This window comes from Bubalus kerabau, chromosome 3 (genome assembly GCF_029407905.1).
Source record: "Bubalus kerabau isolate K-KA32 ecotype Philippines breed swamp buffalo chromosome 3, PCC_UOA_SB_1v2, whole genome shotgun sequence".
NCBI lineage: Eukaryota > Metazoa > Chordata > Mammalia > Artiodactyla > Bovidae > Bubalus > Bubalus kerabau.
Window position 1 is genome coordinate 126,798,503 of NC_073626.1, and position 26,174 is coordinate 126,824,676.

Here is a 26,174-nt window from a genome sequence, read left to right on the forward strand (position 1 = left end):
GCCTCTCTTTCCAGAACCCAAACACATGAGATGCCCAAATGGCCAGGACATGTTTCCTATCTCAAAGATATTCCAACAATCACATAATTGTACTTGACTTTCCAGAACCATCTAGGATGTGCCCCCAGGGGCAGGAAGCCCAAATGGTCCTCTTCTCCCGAAATTAGGTCCACAGTGAAGCCTTTTGGACCCAAGGACTTGCAAAAACTCGAGAAGCCTTCTGAAGAACCCAGAAAGCCTTGATCATCATAATGCCAGAAGGATCCTCTGACAGGGCTCCTTGGCTCTGCATGAAGCCCTTTCCTGGTTTCTGTCTGGAGTCCTGGGAATCTGAGTGGTGTAGGAACAGAGAGCGGGTTTCAGATACATCAGGCTGCACTTGAGCATTTCACCCCTTCCAAAGAGGGTTGTTTTGAAGAAATTGAGAGAGTCAGAGGGGCAAACACACTTTTTCACAACTATTTTGTAGTGGAGCTACGGTTCATACCCAGGTCAGGCAACACAATACCCCTCTCCCCATGGCCCAGGAAAGCCCCTGAAGTGTCTGAATCAACCCTCCCATTGGATGGATGGGGAAACAGAGACCCAAGTCAGGGAACTGAGGGCTGGGGAGGGGAGGGATTTGGTCAGACACAATGCCTACTTGACAGATGTCTTTAGGCACAAGAGTATGATAGAGATGTTTTGACTCTAATGATCTCAGTTGATTATTTAAAGCAAAGGAGAGGAAGAAGGAAGAAGTGAGAAGGTAAGGTCTGGATTCTGCATAATATCACCACATGGAAAGAACCTGCTTCTCTTCTGCCTGGATTGTCCTTCTCTCAAACTTCCACACACTCATTTCTTCACACCTTCAGTTGATATTCAAATGCAACTTTCTATCTAGTATGTGCCTCCTGAAATGGTTTCTTTTCCTCAGAAAAGAAGTCTAGGGATGGGCAGTGCAGGGTTAATAGGATGGTTCATGATCCCATCGGGGACCCAGGAACCTCTATTCCTGTCCTCAGCATTTGGCTTTATATTTTTAAGATCAGTTGGTGGTCCTAAAAGGCTGCTGGAGATATAGCCAACAAGCCTGACTTCCAGACAGAAGGAGGAATAGAAACAAAAGATGTGCCTTATTCTTGTTAAGGAAGACTTTACAGAAGTCATGTGACACTTGGGCTTACCTGTCCTTGGCTGAAACATACTCCATGTCTGTATCTATCTGCTAGAGAGATGGAGAAATGTCTTTTAACTGGGCTTCAGTGTCTTCATCTATAAAATGGGCATAAGAATACCCACCTTGATGCCTATTGGGGCACTAAAGATCAAGAACACGAAATCTTAGTAATGATAGTGGCTTAGCAATGGGAAAGCTCAGCCTTTGTCTTACACGGTAACACTTAATTCCTTTGACAACCCCATTTTAATTCCTTTTTTTCTATAAGAAATCTGAAAAATTAAAGAGTTACTAAATAATCAAGGTAAGACTTGAAGCTGGCTGGTTTAATTCCATACACATTTCAATACTGCCTGCAAAAAACTAGGAATTTGTAATTGACAGGTTAAAAAAAAAAACTTCATGGTATATACCTATTAGAATGGCTAAAGTTAAAGTTGGATGACATATCTATTTATATGACATTCTGGAGAAAGCAAAATTAGGGTCAGAGATCAGATGGGTTGTTAGGGGCTGGGGTGGGGGAAGGGTTTGACTACAGAGGGTTTGACTACAAAGGGAACTTTTGGGTGATGAAAATATTCTATATCTTGACTGAGGTGAGAGATGGTTACATGAAAGTTATAAAACTGCACACAAGAGCAAAGTTTACTGCATGTAAATTATGTCTCAGTTTCCAAAATTACAACATATTGTCTGCACTCGGGCTGGGAGAGGACATGGGGCACCAGGGGCTGCGGGGGGCTCCGCATGGCGAGTATTTTTGAGCAGGAAGGAGAGTGGAACATTCTCTTCATCTTGGGTACTTAGGTACTGAGCTGCATTCACTCTTTCAAATATTCCAGGGGGATTTTCCTGGGGGTACAGTGGTTAAGGTTTCAAGTTTCCACTACAGGGGGCGTGGATTCAGTCCCTGGTCGGGAACTAAGATCTCCTGAGCCCTGTGGTGTGGCCAATAAATAAATAAATAAATACCCCAGGGACCACGTGATTCAGATACCACATTGTTTCAATTCAATAGCAAGGAAACAAAAGTTCAGAGGCATGAGGATCGCTTGCTGGCCACGGGGCCTGTCTCTGTCCCTCATGGGTCTGGGTAAGTGGCAGCAACCATTGCCAAGGCCAGCAGATGATGCCCAGGTCTTCAGAGGAGGCCCCAGCCTCAGGGAGAGCTCCTGCCAGACCCTGTCATTACCCAGGTTGTGTCTGACCTGCCCATTCAGACCTGGTCCAGGAGATGGGCCCACAACTCCACTGGAGCCCCAGTGCAGGGACCTGGGACCCTCTGGCCACACAGCTGTCCTCTGTGGTTGGAGGGAGGGGACTCTCCATCCATGTGTCTGTCCTTGGCTGTCTGGACACTCGGACAGGCTTGTTTTGTTTTCTGAAAGCAGCATTCCTAAGTCTGGGGAGGAGCAGCTCCATTAAATACTTTATTTAGTGGCAACAGGGGACCAGCAGAGGCAAAGCAAATTCTGCAGTCCTCCACCCCCAGTGGAGGGCCCCTGATGTCAGACCCAGGAGGCAGAATGAAAGAACGGAAACAGAGGGCACCACAAACACAGCAGTCATCTGAAATGTCACCAAAACTGGAGTTGCTACATATGTTAGCAAATGCTGTAAACAGCGAGTGACAGCAGAGCAAGCCCTGGGTGTGTTGGGGGGCAGTGGCGGCATAGGTTTGGGGACCGCAGGCCTGAGGGCTTCCCAGAACATCCCTCCCAGCCAGTGCACATGCACGGCTCAGACTGGGTGACAGGCACACCCGAAGAGCTTGGCCAGGATTTATCTATTAACGTGTGTTTATTGAGAGCCTACTGTGTGCCAGGTACTCATCTAAGGATATGGATACATTAGTGAGCAAAACACACAGGGGTTACATTGTAATGAGGAGAGTGAGTCCCTGAAAAAAAAAAAAAGCAACCAAATAAATGTCAGATGGAGACAGATGCTCAGAGGGAAGGGGAGGGGTGACCAGGCAGGTGGTGTCTTAGACAGGTGGTCAGGGAAAGCCTACCTGAGAGGATAACAGCAGGGCTGTGGGTGCAGCAGTAATGCCCTTCACGTGACCCTCTGGGCAAGCACCGAGTTTGGGGTGTGCTTTGTATGTTATGAGGATCAGTAGATGGGATGGTAAAGCTGGAGCAGAGAGATGGGAGAAGTAAAGTCAGAGGTGGTAATGAACCGTAGAGGTCACTTCAAGATCATGGATTTGATGCCAAGAGAGCTAGGATGACACTGAAGGGTTTTTAGCAGAGGAGCGACCCTCTGGCAGCTGCCTGGACCCTAGACAGTAACCAGGATGTCTCAACCTCTGCAGTGTGACATCTTGGGCTTGATGAGTTTTGCATGGGGATTTTAAATTATGGGGGTACAGAGCAGTGCATTGTGCAATATCTATAAGCATCCCAGGCATCACCCACTAGATGCCAGTAGCACCCCTACCACCTGGTTGTGATGACCAAAAAACGTCTGCAGGCCCAACTGAGAAGTACTGCTGCAGAGGGACAGCGGGAGGGTAGGATGATCCGATGGTCTGGGCAGGAGATGGCCAGGCTTGCACTAGGGTGGGAGCAGGGGAGGTTCTGAGAAGTGGTAGATGTCGAAGGATTTGATGCCAGAGAGGAGGACACAGTTCATTACTTTACCTGTTCTCAGTTGTATGTAAACACAACTGAAGGGCCAGAAATGGAGATATTCTGCAATTTTGCAAAAAAGGAGTTGTGGGCTAATATGTGTATTAAAAAGTATTAAAGGAAACACAAGAGAAGGAAGACCAGAGACCTGAGAAGAGAGGCATAGACTATGACCTTCAATTCTTTCTTAATTTTTTTACTCTATGTATATATAGACAGAGTAAAAAATTTTTAAATTAATATTATTATATATTAATATATAATAATCATCAATAATAATATTGATGTATTGTATAATAGTATAATATTATTTATATATATTAATTAAAAATTTTTACTCTCTCTATAAAAAATCAAAAAATATATACTGTATAACTCTATGTAAGATTTTCAAAATGGCAGGACTTCCCTGGTGGTCCAGTGGCTAAGAGTCTATGCTCCCAGTGAAGGGGGCCCAGGTTCAATCCCTGGTTAGGGAACTAGACCCTACACTTCACACCTTAAGAGTTCCTATGCCACAGCTATAGGATCCTGCCTGCTGCAGCTAAAACCCAGCACAGCCAGATAAATAAATAAACATTTAAAAAAGAAAGATTTTCAAAATGCCAAGATTACAGTGATGGAGAGCAGACTAATGGTGGCCAGGGATGCAGAAGGCAAGGAGGGGATGCAGCTGGTATGTGACTATGTAATATGATGATATGTAAAATTTTTTACTCTCTCTATAAAAACTAAAAAGGTATATACTGTATAACTCTGTATAACTGTATATACTTTATAACTCCACGTGATATGTAAAAATGATGCAACCTGAATAACTGGAAGAAGTTGTACCAGTGTTGATTTCCTGGTTTTGATAACATGTTATATAAGAGTATGCCATTAGGGGAAACTGGCTGAAGAGTACACAGATGTCTCCATGCTATTTTTGTAACTTCCTTTGAGTCTTTGATTATTTCAAAATAAAAAGTAGTTTTAAAGGGCAAAGGGAAGGGTCTGTTAAGACAGAAATCTTGTCTCGTTGACCTGAGCATGAGCTCCGGAGGACAGAACTTCATGGTAAAGCTCAACTCCCCATGCCTCACCCAGCGCCAGCCACCCCATGGAAGACCCTTAGTGCTTGAGAAAAGGGTAGCTGAGGCAGGGCTGGGTAACATGCAGATGCCCTCAGCAAACAGCGGAATGGGAGACAATGGCAGGGAGCGAGTAGGTAGGTGAGGTGAAAAATATGGGTCCAAATAGCTCTGAAACAGGCATAGAACCCTGCCTGCATTTCTACTGCAACAACTGAGGGCACTTTTGGTGATAGGTACTCAGTTTTGGCTAGAAAAGCCCTGGGGAATGAGCGAGATTAGAATAGGAAGTGATGGTAAAGGAAGACAACAACCAGCACAGTCCCACAGGGGCCAAAACTTGTGCAGCTGTGAAGGTCAAAGGAGCAGCTGGAACGCCCAGATTGAGCCAGAGGGGCTAGTGGAGGGTGGGGCCCATGAGTGTGGTCATTCATCGCTGGGCTCAGGACCCACCCTCCACTTTTCCCCAGGCTCAGGAAGGAAGGTGCGATAAGCTCGAGGTGAGTCACAGAAGGGAGGGGGCCAGGAGTTGGGATGACCTTGGCTGACCCCTCAGGGCTGGGCTAAGTGAACCCTCTCCCAAGGTGGAGGAAAGCAGGAAAGGAGGTGCACTGCACCAAGGTAGGGAGGAAAGTAGAACTGAGAACCCCACCATACTTTAGAATGCAGAGAGCGCCCCTGCACCCCAGCTCCTTTGAAAGGGAAAGAGCAGAAGTCATGGTCAGTCATGCATCAGGGAAGAGATTGCATGGACAGTCAGCCACCTCAGACCATGGCCAAGACCTAAGATGGCTCCTGACCCCAAAAGGAGGCTGGATTTTCAGTGAGGTCAAGGCAAGGAAGGAAGTGTGCCAGACCATGGGGAGAGGGCTGTGGAAACCCCTGCCCCAGACAGCCTCACCCAAGACATCCTCACTCCTGAGCCCATCACCCCAGAGACCAGCTCCATCTGAGCTTGGCCATTCTCCCTGTGTGAACCCCAGGCTTTGCATGTAAGGTGGGCACCAGGGAGTTAGGGGTGATTCAGAAACAGAGAAGGCACAGCACTGCTGTGAGCCCCAATCTCCTCCCTGGCCTGTGGAAATATCACTAGGACCCACAGCGTATACTGCATACAGACCCTGTGCCAGGCTGCATCTGAGTCGGCACCAGGCTGTTACAGATCTTCACGCCAGTTTTGTGAAGCAGGTAGCTATGGTACCCATGAGGATACTATATCATCTTCGTGCAGCCCTAAGACATGGCCGGGATTCCAGAACAGGCCTGACTGATTCCAGCAACCAGGCTTTAACTAGCTCTGTACTCCTGCCCCTCAGATTGCTCTGAAGAGGACTGTGATAATACCAGAATTCAAAAGAATCAGAAGCTCATTGCCTGTACCTCCAGACCATGTTCACACGGTGCCTGTGCTGAGGATGGTTCCTGGGCTTTCATACTCATACAGAAGGAAGCCCTTCACATTCTCACAGGTCAGGCTCAATCCCACCTCTTCCAGGAACCCTTCCCTGACTCTTGTAGCTCAAGTAACCTTGCCCATCTCTCAATGCCTTCAGAATGTCTGCTCATCTGACCCTTTCACCTAATGCTTTATCCCCTCAACTGCATCAACACCTGCCATCACCAAGGCAGGACAGGATAACAGCTGAGATGGCCAAGCACAATACCTGGCAGAGGGAGGGTTCAATAAACGCCAGGTAGTAGGGGTACATGGATTGATAGATAGAGATTTATAATATACTGTATATTAACAAGAAAGCTGGCCTTATCTTAGAAAATAACCTTAAGTGAGATTGTGTGTAATGTCTTCACACTTCTCTGTATTTTCTAAATTATGAGACCAAAAATATTGCTTTGATGTTCTGGAGGTGGGGGTGGGGAATGAAGAAGCATTAAAAAAAAAGATTCATTTTGATATTTGGCAAAACTAATACAATTATGTAAAATTTTTAAATAAAATAAAATTAAAAAAAAAAAAAAAACTCCATCTCCCACTCCATCTCTGTGGCTCCCGGATGGAGTGTTTCCTGCGTAATCAACCCTCCCTTCTAGAGGTTCTCTCCTTACCTGACTCTGGTCTCCTTCACGGGATGCTGTTTTGCATTCATCCCAACTCTTATACCTACACCCCTAGAACTAAGAAGGCCCCCAGGCCCAGTGCTTGGCCTCTCTCCAGCTCTCTGTCCTCTGCCTGGATGATTTCACCCACCACCTCCTTCACACACACAAAAAAAGGCAGAACAGGTGCTGCCGCTGTCATGGACGCCTGGGTCCGCTTCAGCGCCCAGAGCCAGGCCCGGGAGCGACTGTGTAGGGCTGCCCAATATGCTTGCTCCCTTCTTGGCCATGCATTGCAGAAACATGGGGCCAGTCCTGAGTTACAGAAACAGATTCGACAACTGGAAGGTCATCTGAGCCTAGGAAGAAAGCTTCTGCACCTCGGTAACTCAGCAGATGCCCTTGAGTCAGCCAAACGAGCTGTGCACCTATCAGATGTTGTCCTGAGATTCTGCATCACTGTTAGTCATCTCAATAGAGCCTTGTACTTCGCCTGTGACAATGTCCTTTGGGCTGGGAAGTCTGGACTCGCTCCCCGTGTGGATCAGGAGAAGTGGGCCCAGCGTTCTTTCAGGTACTATCTGTTTTCCCTCATCATGAATTTGAGCTGTGATGCTTATGGGATCCGCCTACTGATGGAACAAGATCTTCAGCTTGTAGCCGGTGACTGAAGGGTTCTGGAGGAGTCCCAGGAGGAATTGAAACTGGAGGACCTAGGGGTCCAGGGGTTCCAGGAGGAGGTCTGCCTCAGGTGGCTCTGAAGCTTTAGCTCCGGGTCCTGCTGCTGGCTCGGGTCCTGCGGGGTCATCCCCCTCTCCTGCTGGATGTGGTCAGAAATGCCTGTGATCTCTTCATCCCACTGGACAAACTAGGCCTCTGGCGCTGTGGCCCTGGGATTGTGGGGCTTTGTGGCCTCGTGTCCACCATCCTGTCTATTCTCACCCTAATCTGCCCTTGGCTACAATTCAAGCCCTGATATGCTGGTACAGGATAAGGAGGGGACCTGAATTGGTGAGATGGAATTTTATAGATTGTCCCTGTGTCCCAGCCTCATTCTAACTCCACTCCTTGGTTAAAGTTAAAAATCCAGAGATTTGGGAATAAAAGGAAGGAGCTTTGGGGAAGATGAGATGAGGAAAGGTGATTTGTGAAATCAACTGGATGATTCAGATGTTCAGATCTGCTGGAGCTTTTGTTCTTTTCCTCCTTCATTGCATTGCCTGTGTCTCTCCTGACTCTTCTTACTGTCTCTTAAGTCTGTTTAAGATTCTGTCTCTGTATCCCCTTTGTACCTTCTCAGCCCCCTGTCATAGGAATTTAATCAGCAGAATTACTTTTTGGTATGGGAAGTAGAAGGTATGGTCTGTAATGTTCTAATTGCCTTCTTCCTTTTCCTCACAAAAGTGACTTGTGGCAGTTATTTTTGCCTCCAGACTCCAGACCATAATTTTAAAGGCTTCGCGTCCCAGTGGGCTCTTCCCACGTGCACCAGAAGTACTTTCATGCTTCCTTTTTCTCGCTCATGTCTACCTCACTGCCCTCCCTCATGATTTGCCGTTCCCCTTCTTTCTACTCACACCTGCAAGTTTCTGCTTACACTTTGATTTCATGGCTTTGTTCTAGCCTTTCCATACCCCTTCTTTGCCTATCCAGAATGATACTATGTTTAGCATCTTGTAAATATTGTACAGTGATTCTGTGTAAATAGCTGAGGCCCAAGCCCATGATGGACAGCAAGCCTTCCAGGTTAGCAGATTAAACATCAATTTGCTCATTGAAAAAAAAAAATGATATTCTGGAATGCCATAAACATGTTAGGACATGTAGGAAGAAGCATCTGCAGCTCCCATACACGCCTGGAAAGGTTTTCTGCGAGAAGATGAAGTTCTTCACATCTTAAGCTCTCACTATCTTCGACTGCCATTTTTCCTGAGGGTGGTTTAAATGATGCGAGCATCTCTAATAAATCAAAAAGAGTAGTTAAATGAGGTTCTTGTAAGAGCAAAAGCATTGGAATGTTGTCCTTTTGAGGGGGTGGTAGGCAAGATGCTGGCAGCTGAACACCTTCCCCTTTCTGTTCTCTCCTTGGTGCACCCAGAGATACGAATACCATCTGCATATCCTTAAAACCAAGCTCATGAAGTGCTTTTTCATCATAATCTGTTGTTAATTCATGTCCAGAAGAAATCATCCTGACAGGTCCCATAAGGCCTCCAGGAAACTCTCCTTTTCGGCTGCTTTGACCAAACTCCTGAAGATGAGCTTGTTGATTTATTTGTTCTTTCTGTAAATTTTCATACCAATGAGTTACTTCAGCCCTAAGATCTGCTACCTGGTCACTAGGATACATTTCAATAGTCATCTTGTCAAGAAGTCCAGCTGGCTGGCAAACAACCCTTAGCGGCAGGGACTGTTTGTCACTCAAAAAAAAAAAAATAAATAAAATAAAATAAAAAATAAAGCAATGTAATCTTTGAAGCAAACTCCATAGGAAATGCAGGTGATTTCACCGAGCACCTACTGTGTGACCCTGGGAGGTGCTGGGGAGGCAGCACCTAGGACTAGGACTTGGCCTTTCCCCAGGGAGCTTGGATGGGGGCAGTGCCTTGCCTGACCGGTCCTGGAGTAATTATTCCCAGAGGCACCTGCGAGGAGCTCTCCCAGCCTCAGGGGTGCAAAGGTTTATACAACACAGCCCTTGCCCTGAACAAACTCGCAATTGAATCACATCTTAAACCGTTTATGCCAGCCCTCAGAATAGCCCATAACCCTCACCGGATAACAGACACCTGCCTTCAGCTGCCTGGGCTCACAGCAGCCCTGGGCTCTCAGGACTTAAACCTTTATTAGTCACCTAGTGTTAGGCAAAACTGTACTAAGTCGTTGATGCATTCCCTTCCCACCACTTCTGAAACAGCACTTTCTCCTTTTACAGAAGGAGACACAGGCTCACAGAGGTAGAGAGGGCAGAGCCAGGACTGCTCTGCATGGGGCTCTCAGCTGGACAGGCCAGCAGCCCCTTCAGCCAAAAAGATGGAAGCTGAGCCCTCTGACCAGCTGACCCCACCTGGGCCCTCCGGCTCCCCTAATAAAAGCCAAGCAGAGCAGACAGGCAGCCCCATCTTTTGCCCTCTCTTCTCATAAACATGTTTTCTTTTCCTCTAGGAATGGAGTCCGGTTACCCCCTTGCTCTGCTGGTTCATAATCTTTTTTTTTTTTTTACAAGGATTCTCAAGTTAATTAACAGCCCTGAGTTGACTATGCCAGGAAAGCAACAGAAGGATTATTATTTTTTTAAAAAAGACCAAAGAGACAAGGAACAAAGTGTAAGTGGTTTTAGAATCCAAAGCAAGGTTCTAGAAAGCTCCTCTGGATCAAGGAAACCTGAACCACTTTTGTTCTCTTGGTCCACGAAAATAGGAAGGGGAAGGAGGGACCCAGGAGAAAAGGCTGACCTTGCCACATTGTCTCCTATGGCTCCCTGTTACCTGGTTATGAAAGATAAGTCAGTCTGGCATTGCTTTTTCTACCCACTGTCCTCAGTTCTTCTGTCCACCTCCCTGGGAGTGTCCCTTGGCAGCTATAGAGGCACACCAGACAGCCTGTCTGTTGTTACCATGCTACAGAAACCCCAACAAGGTCAGTGGTAAAGTGTCTCCCTGGTTGGACAGACCAACCCTGGTTGGGGAACTAAGATCCTGCATGCTGCAGATGTGGTCAAAAAAGAGAAAAGAAATGAGTGGATTGTAGGAAACTCTATAGTACAAACTCTTTGTTTCTTCAACAAAATATTATAAGAAAGTAAAAGATGAAGGAAAACACTTGCAAATCAAGAGACAATCCCTCCATCATGGGGTTGGGCAGGCTATCTTTTGGGGAGACACACCCTATGAATCTTCATTACAGCCACATCCATAGAGCTTTTTTTTTTTCCCTTTAAGCATCATTTTGATTAATTCCTCTAGAATTCACAGAATGGGCTCTCAGGTAGGAAAATCTCAGGCAGAAGTCAGTTATATGATGAAATTTAAGTTTGAAAAAGAAAGCCCTTCTTCCCAGTGTCCCCAGCTGCAGGGCAGACCACTCTACAGAGTCTCAAAAGCAGATTCTAGGGTCCCCGCTCTCAGATGTGGAAGGTGGGGTTCAGAGAGGGGCAGGGGCTTGTGGGGGTGACACTTCAGGGAAAAAGGTTTCCTGGAGCCTCAAGCATGGCCTCTAGTCCACTTCTCCCAGATGTCAGATGTTTGAGATCCATCACTCTTGACTGATTGAGTGACCATAGGCAGGGTCCCCTTCCCCCAAAGTCACCCTCCCATAGCAAATGGCAAGGCGCCACTGGCTTTTTTTCCCAAGCCCCTTAAGTCCTAAAGAAAATCAGTCAGCCCATGACAGACATGCGGGCGCAGAGGATGCATCTGTGCAGGGGTCAGATGTGTGCTGCGCAATCACGTAGGGCTGAGTGACCTCTCTGAACCTCTGTTTCTACTGCTAAAAGTGGCAATGAGATGAATTTTGAAGACTGTGGTGGTGATTGAACACAATATTATATGTGAAACAGCTAGCAGGGTGCTGATAGACAATAAATTGAGACCTTAAGACTAACCATTATTCTTATTTAGGTATTTGTTGTTATTATTGCAGGAGGGGGGTGGGCAAAGTCAAAGGCAGAAACTTAAAACTGTTAAGAACATCTCCCCAGTTCTAGCACTAACTGGCTCCCAGAGACCTTCCTCAACTGACTGGGTCCCCCAATCATTTTTTTCCAGAGATAGTGTTTGAGGGCTGATTGACAATTTCACTTGTGAACAAAGTAGCCTGTTTTCTCAAAGAAATATTGCCCTTTGTTGTTCAAATAAAGCTATTTGTGGTGAGACAGAATGGAGGGGTATGTGACAGGGAAAAAAAAGTGTGAAACAGAAGAAGTGATGGAGGAAAGACTGCAGAGAGACAGAAAAAGTCAAGGAGGGGAAAGAGCAGAGAGAAAGATGCAGAGTGGACAGTAGAGAGGCAGTTAGGATGGCAAAGAACAGAAAAGAGAAAAAAGACAGGAAGGCAGAGAGATGGCTGGACAGACCTGGAGTAACCAGAAGAAAAGGCAGGTCCCTGACTCACCAGGGCCAGTTTAGTCCAGCCAGGCCCTATGGCTCCATTCCCCTATCTCAGCTGTTAATCTATGGCCCGGTGAGCGGAGGGCAAATGAGCTTTGAACATGCTATTCTGGGCAGGAACAAACACTCTTCCCAGGCAGCCTGTTGTCCAAGGGTGCCTTGGGGAGGGGTGGGGCTCACTGGGGGCTCTCCTGACTCTGAATGGTCCCTGTGAGGAGGGCTGGGTCCCCAGCTAAGTCTAGGACCCATGGGAGACACTGTCACCAAAGCTGTGGAGAGTCAGGCCCAGGGTGGGGCCAGAAATGTGGCCTGATCAATGCTTCAGGACCAGGCAGAGAGTGGGGTCACAATGCCACACCCCAGTACCTGGCAGGGGGCCCCAGGGCCTTTAGCCCATCACCCCGACCCCAGAACAATACATCTCAAATGGCTGTACCTGTACAGAATCACACACACACCCCAAAGAAACCACATTTCATCCAAAAAGAAATGTGGACACCTCTCTCTTGAACAGCAACTGGTGGCACTTGGACCAACAACTTTGAAACCTCCATTCACTGCGCTCTGACTTCCAAGGTCTTCCCCAAGTTTTCTGCAAATTTCTCGAAGGCTTCCTCTCTCAAGTCACTGCCGTCTCCGAAGACCGGCTCCCACAGTTGTATGTTGTGATCAGTTCCCATCTCATCACCTGTGAGCTGCATGGAGGCCCTGAGTTCAGGCTCAGCCCACCCTAACCCAGATGGGAGACAGCCCACTCTCTCTCAGATGCTCACTCTCTCTCCTCCTTCTAAAGACTGTGTAGGGGGTGGTGGCGGTGGGGATGGGGAGGATAGCACAGAGCATCAGGCTTTGTAGTCCTGTTCTTAAGAGCCTCCTGGCCCCTCTCCACCTGCCACTTTACCCCAGGCTACCCCGCTCCCTTCCTCCCAGGCTAGTCCATCTCCCATAAATCCTAGTTTTCTTCATCTCTTAGGAGGTGGTGTCAGCTCCCCAGAGTTTCTCTCTCAACCCCCTCCCAGCTCCTGGTCTTGTCTCAGCCCAGCAAGAACTTTCCTTTTCATTTAACCTCACCCACCATTCTTGGAAAAACTGGACTAAAACTCAACATTCAATAAACAAAGATCATGACATCCAGTCCCAACAATTCATGGCAAATAGAAGGGGGAAAAGTGGAAGCAGTGACAGCCTCCCTGCCCTGGGTCCCTCACCTGCTCTCCTGCCTGGTCCCCCCGCAGAATCTCCATCCTGAATGGCTCAGATGGCAAAGTGCAGTGACCCGAACCAGGACCCAAAAGTTCTAGAGAAGTTCATGGAAACTTACAGGGTCACCATTTCATTTCTAAAAATCAAGAAGTTGGAACTCTACTCATATTCTGTAATAACTTATGTGGGAAAAGAATCTGAAAAAGAATGGGTATAACTGAACGCCTGTATAGCTGTACACCCGAAACTAAGACAACATTGTAAATCACTATAGTATAAAATAAAAACTTACTTTTATGTTTTATACATAATTTATACATGCTTTATACATAATTCTTTTCTCCAGAATCTTTATTTCCTCTGTATTTTCCTTTATATTTTGGGAGTCTGCCTGGCATCAGAAATACAGATCTGCTGGTAACAATTTCTTATAGATTTTGTATGTCTGAACAAATCCTTTATTTCACCTTAATTTTTAAATACTCTTTGCTGGGTTAGAATTCTAAACTGTTGTTGCTGTTTCTTTACACAATTTTAAATATTTTGACATTTAAATAAAATGCCATTTTTTGCATTTTTTTCTGAAGAGAAATTTATTGCAATTCTGATTCTTTTTCATATGTGGCATTACTTCTTTCCCTGGCTACTTTTTAAATTTTCTCTATATTATTGGTTTTGATCAATGCAATTATAATCTACCTTGATGTAGTTTTATTCAAGTTTCTTTTGCTTGGGGTTCATTGATATTCTTGGTTTGGTGAGTTTATAGTCATAGTTCAATATGAAAAATCTCTAGCCATTGTTTCTTCTTATATATCTTTCATTCTCTTTCTCTCCTTTGAAAATTTCAATTACACTAACATTAGAGTCCAGATGGTCCCCAATGACCACGGTTCAACTGATGATTTTTTGACTTGAGGATGGTGCAGAAGTGATATGCATTCAGTGGAAACCATACTTGGAATTTTCCATTTTCCCAGGTAGGCAGTATGCAGGGTTGTACTCTCTCATGTATGTGTATGTGCATTCGTAATTGCTTCAGTAGGGTCCGACTCTGTGACCCCATGGACTGTAGCCCTCCAGGCTCCTCTGTCCATGGGATTCTCCAGGCAAGCGTACTAGAGTGGATTGCCTTGCCCTCCTCCAGGGAATCTTCTGGACCCAGGGATCAAACTCCCATGTCTTACATCTCCTGCTTTAGCAGACAAGTTCTTTACCACTGGTTCCACCTGGGAAGCACATGGTACTCTCTCATAATGCTGGGCAAAGGCAGCTAACTGTCCAATGGGAGCCCCTCCAAGAGCAGCAGGTGGGTCTGACCCAGTCTCCTTTCAAATGCCTGCTCCTGCCCTGGGTCCTAGAGCATATGATTTCTTATAGCCCTCTGAGTGCTGACTTTCAAAGCCAAACATTCTTGGGTCTGTTTTTCCCAGTGCAGGATCCCAAAGCTGGGGAACCCAGTGTGGAGCTCAGACCCCTTGCTCTGTAATTGTAATTATTTTCCCACGTGTGGGTCACCCACCCACAGGGAGTGAGGGTCCTGACTAGGTTGAGTTTCTGCCCCTCTTACTCATCTCATTGTTCTTCTTCATACGTTTTAGCTTTGTAAAAAGGTCTAGTCTTTAGGTCTACTCATATTTAGGTCTTCTAGTCTCATCTTTCTACTAGTCTCTAGGTCTTTCTCATCAATAGCTGCTCTGCAAATACTTGCAGTTTTAATGTCCATGGTGGGAGGTAAACTCGGAGCCTTCCTACTCTGCATCTCGGCCATACTCCTCCTGTTGACGTTCTGAATGGGAGTTCCCCCCATGTAGCAAGATTGGAATCTCTGAGGCTCCGGACCTGAGCAGGATTGTGCCCTGGGGTTTGCAGCCCAGTGTTCCTTAGTCATGTCTGCAATAAGGGTTCTGGGATAGAGGTGGGGATCAGTTGCTCCCAACCTCATCCTCCACAGTGGGGGCAGAAGTGAGAGGTGGGTGAGAGGGAGGGAGAGCTGCCATCCCTCCCCTGAGGGACAGGAAGACTCTGTCCCCTGATGCCTGGCTCCCCCTGGTCCAGGAGGTATGGATTGAACCCAGGCCCTGGAAACCATTAATAGATTGAAAATTCATAGATTGAAAGCCATTCATTCAGCCCTTCCCAGACCTGGAGCCTCTGGAGCAACAGAACACACAGCAAGGAAGCAGAGTCTGGTGGTGGGAGCAGGGGTTTGGAGCCTGACACCATCCTCACTGTGCTGGGATGGATGGATCCTTTTACCTCTCTGAAGCCCAGATTCCTTATCTGTAAACTGAGGATAATAACATACTGACTTTAGAACAGTATGGAGGTTCCATAAAAAATTAAAAATACAAATACTGTCTGACTCTGCAATCCCATTCCTGGGCATGTAACCAGAGAAAACTATAGTTCAAAAATGTATATGTACCCCAATATTCACAGCATTATTTACAATAGCCAAAACATGAAAACAACCTAAATGTCCATCAACAGAGGAATAGATAAATAAAATGCATATACACAATAAAATATTACTCAACCATGAAAAAGAATGAAATAATGCCATTTGCTGCAACATGGATGGACCTACAGATGATCATACTAAGTAATCAGACAGAAAGATAAATTTCATATGATACTGCTTATATGTCTACATTGACTATCTGGTAATGTCTGTGTGTAGAGTCTTTCTTCTCTTCTTTTGTTGGAAGAGGGTATTTTCTATGATCAGTGCGTTCTCTTGGAAAAACTCTGTTAGCCTTTCCATTCAGTTCAGTTCAGTCGATCAGTCGTGTCCGACTCTTTGCGACCCCATGGACTATAGCACTTCCCTGTCCATCACCAACTCCTGGAGCTTACTCAAACTCATGTCCATCAGGTCAGTGATGCCATCCAACCATCTCATCCTCTGTTGCCCCCTTTTCCTCCTGCCATCAGTCTTTCCCAGCATCGGGGTCTTTTCTAATGAGTCAGCACTTCACATCAGGTGGCCAAAGTATTGGAGTTTCAGCTTCAGCTTCAGTCGTTCCAATGAGTATTCAGGACTGATCTTTAAGATTGACTGGTTGGATCTCCTTGCAGTCCAAGGGACTCTCAAGAGTCCTCTCCAACACCACAGTTAAAAAGCATCAATTCCTTGGCACTCAGCTTTCTTTATAGTCCAGCTCTCATATCCATATATGACTACCAGAAAAAAAAAAAAAAGCTTTGACTAGACGGACCTTTTGGGCAAAATAATCTCTCTGCGTTTTAATATGCTGTCTAGGTTAAGTATAGCTTTTCTTCCAAAGAGCAAGCGTCTTTTAATTTCATGGCTGCAGTCACCATCTGCAGTGATTTTGGAGCCCAAGGAAATAAAGTCTCTCACTGTTTCCATTGTTCTCCCATCTATTTGCCATGAAGTGATGGGAATAAATGCCATGATCTTGTTTTCTGACTGTTGAGTTTTTGCCAACTTTTCCCCTCTTTTCTTTTGCTTTCATCAAGATGCTCTTTAGTTCCTCTTCACTTTCTGCCATAAGGGTGGTGTCCTCTGCATATATGAGGTTATTAATACTTCTCCCGGCAATCTTGATTCCAGCTTGTGCTTCATCCACTCCGGCATTTCACATGATGTACTCTGCATAGAAGTTAAATAAGCAGGGTGACAGTATATACCCTTGATGTACTCCTTTCCCAATTTGGAACCAGTCCATTGTTCCATGTCTGGTTCTAACTGTTGCTTCTTGACCTGCATACAGATTTCTCAGGAGGCAGGTCAGGTGGTCTGGTATGCCCATCTCTTTAGGAATTTTCCACAGTTTGTTATGATCCACACAGTCAAAGGCTTTGGCGTAATCAATAAGCCAGAAGTAGACTTTTTTTTCTGGAACTCTCTTGCTTTTTCGATGATCCAACGGATGTTGGCAATTTGATCTCTGGTTCCTCTGCCTGTTCTAAATCCAGCTTGAACATCTGGAAGCTCATGATTCACATGCTGGTGAAGCCTGTCTTGGAGAATTTTGAGCATTACTTTGCTGGCATGTGAGATGAGTGCAGTTGGGTGGTAGTTTGAACATTCTTTGGCATTGCCTTTCTTTGGGATTAGAATGAAAACTGACTTTTCCCAGGCCTGTGGCCACTCCTGAGTTTTCCAAATTTGCTGGCATACTGAGTGCAATACTGTAACAGCATCATCTTTTAGGATTTGAAATAGCTCAGCTGGAATTCCACCAGCTCCTCTAGTTTTGTTCATAGTGATGCTTCCTAAGGCCCACTTGACTTCACATTCCAGGATGTCTGGCTCTAGGTCAGTGATCACACCATCATGGTTATCTCGGTCATGAAGATATTTTTTGTATAGTTCTTCTGTGTATTCTTGCCACTTCTTAATATCTTATGCTTCTGTTAGGTCCATACCATTTCTGTCCTTTATTGAGCCCATCTTTGCATGAAATGTTCCCTTGGTATCTCTAATTTTCTTGAGGAGATCTCTAGTCTTTCCCATTCTGTTTTCCTCTATTTCTTTGCATTGATCACCGAAAAAGGCTTTCTTATCTCTCCTTGCTATGCTTTGGAACTCTGCATTCAAATGGGTATATCTTTCCTTTTCTCCTTTGCCTTTCACTTCTCTTTTTTTCATAGCTCTTTGTAAGGCCTCCTCAGACAACCATTTTGCCTTTCTGCATTTCTTTTTCTTGGGGATGGTCTTGATCACTGCCTCCTGTACAATGTTATGAACCTCCACCCATAGTTCTTCAGGCACTCTGTCTATCAGATCTAATCCCTTGAATCTATTTGTCACTTCCACTGTATAATCATAAGGGATTTGATTTAGGTCATGCCTGAATGGTCTGGCGGCTTTCCCTACTTTCTTCAGTTTAAGTCTATTAGCCTTTGCCCTGCTTCATTTTGTACTCCAAGAAAAAATTTGCCTGTTACTCCAGGTCTCTTGACTTCCTACTTTTGCATTCCAGGCCCCTGTGATGAAAAGGACATCTTTTTTGGGTGTTAGTTCTAGAAGGTCTTGTAGGTCTTCATAGAACCATTCAACTTCAGCTTCTTCAGCATTACTGGTTGGGGCATAGGTTTGAATTACTGTGATATTGAATGGTTTGCCTTGAAAATGAACAGAGATCATTCTGTCATTTTTGAGACTGCACCCAAGAACTGCTTTTTGAAGTCTTTTGTTGACTATGATGGCTACTCCATTTCTTCTAAGGGATTCTTGCCCACAGCAGTAGGTATACAGGTCATCTGAATTAAATTCGCCCATTCCAGTCCATTTTAGTTTACAGATTCCTAAAATGTCGATGTTCACTCTTGCCATCTCCTGTTTGATCACTTCTAATTTACCTTGATTCATGAACCCAATATTCCAGGTTCCTATGCAATATTGCTCTTTATAGTATCAGACTTTACTTCCATCACCAGTCACATCCACAACTGGACATTGTTTTTGCTTTGGCTCCATCTCTTCATTCTCTCTGGAGTTATTTCTCCACTCTTCTCCAGTAGCATATTGGGCACCTGCCAACCTGGAGAGTTCATACTTCAATGTCATATCTTTTTACCTTTTCATACTGTTCATGGGGTTCTCAACACAAGAATACTGAAGTGGTTTGCTATTTCCTTCTTCAGTGGACCACGTTTTGTTAGAACTCTCCACCATGACCCATCCATCCTGGCTGGTCCTACACAGCATGGCTCAGAGTTTCGTTGAGTTTTAGACAAGGCTGTGGTCCATGTGATCAGTTTGATTAGCTTTCTGTGATTGTGGTTTTCATTCTGTCTGCCCTCTGGGTAAGAGGCTTATGGGAGCTTCCTGATGGGAGAGATGACTGTGGGGGGAAACTGGGTCTTGTTCTGATGGGTGGGGCCATGCTCAGTTAATCTTCAATCCAATTTTCTATTGATGGGCGGGGCTATGTTCCCTCCCTGTTATTTGACTAGTGATCAAACTGTAGTGGAGGTGGTGAAGATAATGGCAACCTCCTTCAAAAGGCAGGGCAAAGGCTAACAGAGTTTTGCACTAGTCATAGCAAACACCCTCTTCCAACAACACAAGAGAAGACTCTATACATGGACATAACCAGATCAGTTCAGTTCAGTTCAGTCTCTCAGTTGTGTCTGACTCTTCGTGACCCATGAACTGCAGCACACCAGGCCTCCCTGTCCATCACCAACTCCCGGAGTCCACCCAAATTCACGTCCATGGAGGTGGTGATGCCTTCCAAACCTCTCATTGTCTGTCGTCCCCGCCTCCTCCTGCTCTCAATCTTTCCCAGCATCAGGGTCTTTTCAAATAAGTTAGCTCTTCGTATCAGGTGGCCAAAATATTGGAGTTTCAGCTTCAACATCAGTCCTTCCAATGAACACCAGATGGTCAATACCAAAATCAGGTTGATTATATTCTTTGCAGCCAAAGATGGAGAAGCTCTAAGCAGTCAGCAAAAACAAGACTGGGAGCTGACTGTGGCTCAGATCATGAACTCCTTACTGCCAAATTCAGACTTAAACTGAAGAAAGTAGGGAAAGCCGCCAGACCATTCAGGCATGACCTAAATCAAATCCCTTATGATTATACAGTGGAAGTGACAAATAGATTCAAGGGATTAGATCTGATAGACAGAGTGCCTGAAGAACTATGGGTGGAGGTTCATAACATTGTACAGGAGGCAGTGATTAAGACCATCCCCAAGAAAAAAAAATGCAGAAAGGCAAAATGGTTGTCTGAGGAGGCCTTACAAAGAGCTATGAAAAAAAGAGAAGTGAAAGGCAAAGGAGAAAAGGAAAGATATACCCATTTGAATGCAGAGTTCCAAAGCATAGCAAGGAGAGATAAGAAAGCCTTTTTCGGTGATCAATGCAAAGAAATAGAGGAAAACAGAATGGGAAAGACTAGAGACCTCTTCAAGAAAATTAGAGATCTCTTCAAGAAAATTAGAGATACCAAGGGAACATTTCATGCAAAGATGGGCTCAATAAAGGACAGAAATGGTATGGACCTAACAGAAGCATAAGATATTAAGAAGTGGCAAGAATACACAGAAGAACTATACAAAAAATATCTTCATGACCGAGATAACCATGATGGTGTGATCACTGACCTAGAGCCAGACATCCTGGAATGTGAAGTCAAGTGGGCCTTAGGAAGCATCACTATGAACAAAACTAGAGGAGCTGGTGGAATTCCAGCTGAGCTATTTCAAATCCTAAAAGATGATGCTGTTACAGTATTGCACTCAGTATGCCAGCAAATTTGGAAAACTCAGGAGTGGCCACAGGCCTGGGAAAAGTCAGTTTTCATTCTAATCCCAAAGAAAGGCAATGCCAAAGAATGTTCAAACTACCACCCAACTGCACTCATCTCACATGCCAGCAAAGTAATGCTCAAAATTCTCCAAGACAGGCTTCACCAGCATGTGAATCATGAGCTTCCAGATGTTCAAGCTGGATTTAGAACAGGCAGAGGAACCAGAGATCAAATTGCCAACATCCGTTGGATCATCGAAAAAGCAAGAGAGTTCCAGAAAAAAAAGTCTACTTCTGGCTTATTGATTACGCCAAAGCCTTTGACTGTGTGGATCATAACAAACTGTGGAAAATTCCTAAAGAGATGGGCATACCAGACCACCTGACCTGCCTCCTGAGAAATCTGTATGCAGGTCAAGAAGCAACAGTTAGAACCAGACATGGAACAATGGACTGGTTCCAAATTGGGAAAGGAGTACATCAAGGGTATATACTGTCATCCTGCTTATTTAACTTCTATGCAGAGTACATCATGTGAAATGCCGAGTGGATGAAGCACAAGCTGGAATCTAGATTGCCGGGAGAAATATCAATAACCTCAGATATGCAGAGGACACCACCCTTGTCACAGAAAGTGAAGAGAAACTAAAGAGCATCTTGATGAAAGAGAAAGAAGAGAGTGACAAAGCTGACTTAAAACTCAACATTAAAAAAACTAATATCATGGCATCCAATCCCATCATTTCATGGCAAATAGATGGGGAAACAATGGAAACGGTAAGAGACTTTATTTCCTTGGGCTCCAAAATCACTGCAGATGGTGACTAAAGCCATGAAAGATGCTTGTTCTTTGGCAGAAAAGCTATGACCAACAGAGACAGCATATTAAGAAGCAGAGATATTTCTTTGCCAATAAAGATCCGTCTAGTCAAAGCTATGGTTTTTCCAGTAGTCAGGTATGAATGTGAGTGTTGGGCTATAAAGAAAGCTGAGCCCTGAAGAATCGATGCTTTGAACTGTGGTGTTGGAGAAAACTCTTGAGAGTCCCTTGGACTGCAAGGAGATCCAACCAGTCAATCCCAAAGGAGATTAGTCCTGAACATTCATTGGAAGGACTGATGCTGAAGCCGAAACTCCCATACTTTGGCCACCTGATGCAAAGAATTGACTCATTGGAAAAGACTCTAATGTTGGGAAAGATTGAAGGCAGAAGGAGAAGGTGATGACAGAGGATAAGATGATTGGATGGCATCACTGACTCGATGGACATGAGTCTGAGCAAGCTCCAGGATTTGGTGATGAACAGGGAGGGGTGGTGTGCTGCAGTCCATGGGGTCACAAAGAATGAGACATGACTAAGAGACTGAAATGAACTGAACTGAACTGTTATAACTACATATAAAATGATACATAAATCTTAAAAAATGATACAAACCCACACCTCCTGCTTGGTAGGCAGATTCTTTAACACTGAACCACGAGGGAAGCCCGTAAAGTAATTATATGCCAAGAAAAAATAATCTTTTGTAAAAATCTGAGAGTGGAATGTGCCTGGTTCACCAGCTCTGAGACTTGAGGCACGTGTCTGAGCCTTCATGTCCTCATCACCAAAATGCCGTCCTTCTCTCCTCTCCTTGTGCTGCTGCGGCTGGGACTCTGAAAGCACACTTCTGAATCGCCAGCATCAGCCCATGAGGACACTGAGGGAGGGTGCAGGGCTGAAGGGGAGGATTGGACTTATCCCCCACGTCTGCTTTATGTTCCAGCAGCATGTTTCACCCCCGCAGCCAGAGATCCTTCCCATAGCAACAGTGGGATCCACTTTGCAGTTTTCCAGCCCTCATAGAACTAGCCTCTTGGTGCTGTATCTCAGAGACTCCAGCTCCATACTGGCAGCATGTCCTACACTTCAGGGACCTGAGCGTCAGCCCCATGGGGCCTCTCTTCCAACTAAATTAACTAATTGAAATTATTAAGTTTTAATAATCTAATCTCATCCATCAATTCCCCTGCCCTAGGGTACTAGAAACTTCCAGCAGTTATTACCTCATCAATAACTTAGTTTCCTTCTTACTTTTTCAGTTACCCAATTAACAACTTTATATCTGGTTTAGCACATTTAAATGAATTTCTGATATAAATAAGTATTATGACTTCTATCTCCTAACAGGTCCTGACTGATCCTTCAGGGTATTAAAGCATACTTCTTATGGGTATGAGGATTAAATTAAACAGATTTTACATGATGCCAGGCATGTACAACATCTTCAATTCACATTAGTCCTGTCCTTCCTTCTGTAACACTGTTGAATCATATGGTGCCAACCCGTTTTCAAAAATCTTAATTTTCCCCTATTGTTGTTGTTCTGACAGAACAACACTCAATAGCATCTGACTCTTTGCGATCCCAAGGACTGCAGCACACCAGGCTCCCTTGTCCTTCACTGTCTCCTGGAGCTTGCTCAAACTCGTGTCCATTGAGTTGATGATGCCATCTAACCGTCTCACCCTCTGTTGCCGCCTGCCCTCCCGCCTTCAGTCTTTCCCAGCATTTTCCTTACTGAAATGTCTAAAAGTACAGGTTTGGAGACAAATAGACTTGTGCTTGAATCCCAGCTTTGCTGCTTACTGTGTAACATTGGACAGTTTCCTTCATGTTTGAAGCCTCATCTAACAAGTGTAAATGATAAGAACAGCACTTCCGGAGTTGCCGTAAGGATCACATGACTGTTTGTCGACTATGTCTGGCACAGAGCGGCAGTTAGAAAATTATACCTGTTATGGTCGTTCCCTCAACCATTACTTGTGTTGCATGCTTTTGAACTGCCTCTCCTTCCTAAACACACTTCCCAGATGAGTGTCTGTTAAAACCCTGATGCCCAGCCAGGATGCAATGCTGCACCCAAGGTCTGACCGAAGCAGAGAGGGCAGGACATGACTTCTTATGGTCAAAATGCTCTGCTCTATATGATGGGAACTGAAATCTCAGTCTGTGACCACTTTATTCGTTTGCACCTCCAGTGTAGCAATACTATTGTATCCGTCTAGGTTACTTGGGAGCAACAGAAAATATTTAGAGCTGAATTATGCAAATCAAAAAAATAGTCAACACACACTGGAATTCTTAGAACATTGTGATGACACTTTTAAGTCTTCCCAAATTGTCCCACAGAGAAACGAAGACCCATAGGCAATATCTATAGCAAAAAATACATGATAAGGTCTCCCCAATGATCTCTTGATATGAGGGCTTGGGAACAACCCAATAGTAGCTACGAGAACTGGATGGGGTCTACTTTTGGGCAGAAGGAAGCATAAGGAGGGAACTGGACTTCCAATGGCCCACAGTCACTAGGCTAACTAGCTGGAAAGCACTGTGGGCCAGTCTGAGAACTAGGAAGGCTTTGAAGGATCCAATGTGGGGAGAGTGCACTGGTCCATGTGGGAGAGCTGATAGCACTAGAGCAGCATAGGCCCTTAAACTTACGAAATGTAACAAATGAAAGTTCTTTTCCAAAACAAAGATCCAGACTAAGAAGAAACAGACAGCAGTAGAATCCAAACTGAGCTGAATAAGGACAGTAAAAGGAAAGAAAAAAAAAAGTCCAGATAAAAGTAGAGGAGGGGAACAGAACACGCAGATCTCCAAGAGCGTGAGACCATGTTTTTATCACTTTGTGAAAACAATATTAGAGGGACCTGCAGGGAGAGGAGGGGCTTCCCCAGAGATTCAGTGGTAAAGACTTCACCTGCAGTACGGGAGACCCAGGCTCGATCCCTGGGTCAGGAAGATCCCCTGGAGGAGGTCATGGCAACCCACTCCAGTATTCTTGCCTGGAGAATCCCATGGACAGAGGAGTCTAGCAGGCTACAGCGCATGGGGTCACAAAGAGTTGGATATGACTGAAACTGCTGAGTGTTCACACATACATGCAGGGAGAGGAGACCAGAGACCTGGCTTGGGATCTGACAAGATGGCTACGATGCCCTAGGGATTGTTGAGGAAACCCATCGCTTGCTGGCTGGACCAGTTCCTGGCATCAAAGCAGAACCAGATGAGAGCAATCAATGTCTGTTATTTTAATGTGGCCATTGCTGGCCCCAGGGTTCCCCTTTGAAGGAGGGACATTTAAATGTGAACTATTCCTTCCAGAAGAATAGCCAATGGCAGCCCCTAAAGTATGTTTCATGACCAAAATTTAACATCCTAATGTAGACAAGTTGGGAAGAATATGTTTAGATATTCTGAGTAGTCCCCAGCCCTGCAGATCAGTACTGTTCTGTCATCCATCCTGGCTTTGTTAAGTGCTTCCAATCCAGATGATCCATTAGTAAATGATGTGTCTCAGCAGTGAAAGACTTGACAAAGCTCAAGCTATAGAAGCAGCTCAAGCATGGACTTGGCCTGGACTCGGCTATATGCCAACATGAATAATATTTAAATTAATTGGATCATCAAGTCTGCATCACTTCTCTTGTTCTGCCAAGATGTCTTTCTTTTTGGTTTGATTTTAATGGACACGTCTGCCTTCTTAGCACAGTAGGCAGTGCATCAGTCTCAAAATCTGAAGGTCCTGAGTTCAAGCCTCAGATAGGGCAGTTTGTTTGGGCTTCCCTGATAGCTCAGTTGGTAAAGAACAAACCTGCAATGAAGGAGACCTGGGTTCAGTCCCTGGACTGTATAGTCCATGGGGTCACAAACAGTCAGACACGACTGAGTGAACTTCATTTCACTTTAATGGACACAGTCTTGGAAATATTGCAGATTAAAAGCCCACACACCTTTTATCCTTTGGTGATTAAATGCACATTAGCATATCTGTGTCTCGTCCTGACTCACTGCTGTAAAGCATGAGCAGAGGCTAGAAAGACACCAGAAATGTTGTGAAACATTTCAAAGCAGTGCACCTCTCTTTAATTCATCTATCCATCACTGTTTAAGTATAAAGCACTGTGAATGAAGGGAATGGCCAGGGTTTGCTGCCAAAGTAATGGGTGTTTTTCTCTATTACTTTTTGAACTTGTGAGAGTAGTTTTATTTTAATTTTATTGACTCCTTCCCTTTAATAGTGATCCAATTGCACTGGTTAAACAGCTAACCATTCTTTAGAATATGCTCTCTATTTATTTAGTTGCCACAGATGGATAGGCTTAATTGTTTGAACCAAACTGGGAACATCAAACAAACATCACAGCCCTCACCAATAACACTATGACTTTGTTGTCAAGCGTAGACTCCACCTTTCATGTAAAAGCTTGTGAACATATAGTGTGATTTGTCTGGAAACTTCTGTAAGTCTTATGTTTTAGCAAAATATTTTTGTTATTCTAAAAAAAAAAAAAGAGGAAACTCTACAGGGATGAAGCCAAAAAAGATTCTGATGCACACAGCCTAAAAAGAAGAAAAATGCATTGCATATAGAAAGTGAGCAATAGAAAAAAGTCAGTTCAAATCCCATAGGATGATAATTCTGAAGAAACAAGAGAATGAGAAGCATTACATGTACATATAATAATATATAAGAATCAGAGAAAAAATATCCCCCAGAGACAATAAAACATACCAGAAAGATATGTATGCAAGAGATAGAAATTATAACCTAACATTAAAAAAAACAAGCTTTGTTTCCAGTTTTTTAAGGAATCTCCACACTGTTCTCCATAGTGGCTGTACTAGTTTGCATTCCCACCAACAGTGTAAGAG

At 44.7% G+C, this 26,174-nt stretch overlaps 1 non-coding gene and 2 pseudogenes across 1 annotated transcript; all 3 read left to right on the top strand.

Moving 5' to 3' along the window:
• The first annotated feature begins 7,114 nt into the window (after nucleotides 1-7,114).
• Nucleotides 7,115-8,433, top strand: LOC129647772 (peroxisomal membrane protein 11B-like; annotated as a pseudogene).
• Nucleotides 8,434-23,210: 14,777 nt separating this feature from the next.
• On the top strand, nucleotides 23,211-24,912 carry LOC129647299 (ubiquitin-conjugating enzyme E2 N-like; annotated as a pseudogene).
• Nucleotides 24,913-24,996: 84 nt separating this feature from the next.
• TRNAL-CAA (transfer RNA leucine (anticodon CAA)) lies at nucleotides 24,997-25,069 on the top strand. Its single transcript has one exon. It is a non-coding gene; the product is annotated as a tRNA-Leu (tRNA).
• Nucleotides 25,070-26,174: the final 1,105 nt, after the last annotated feature.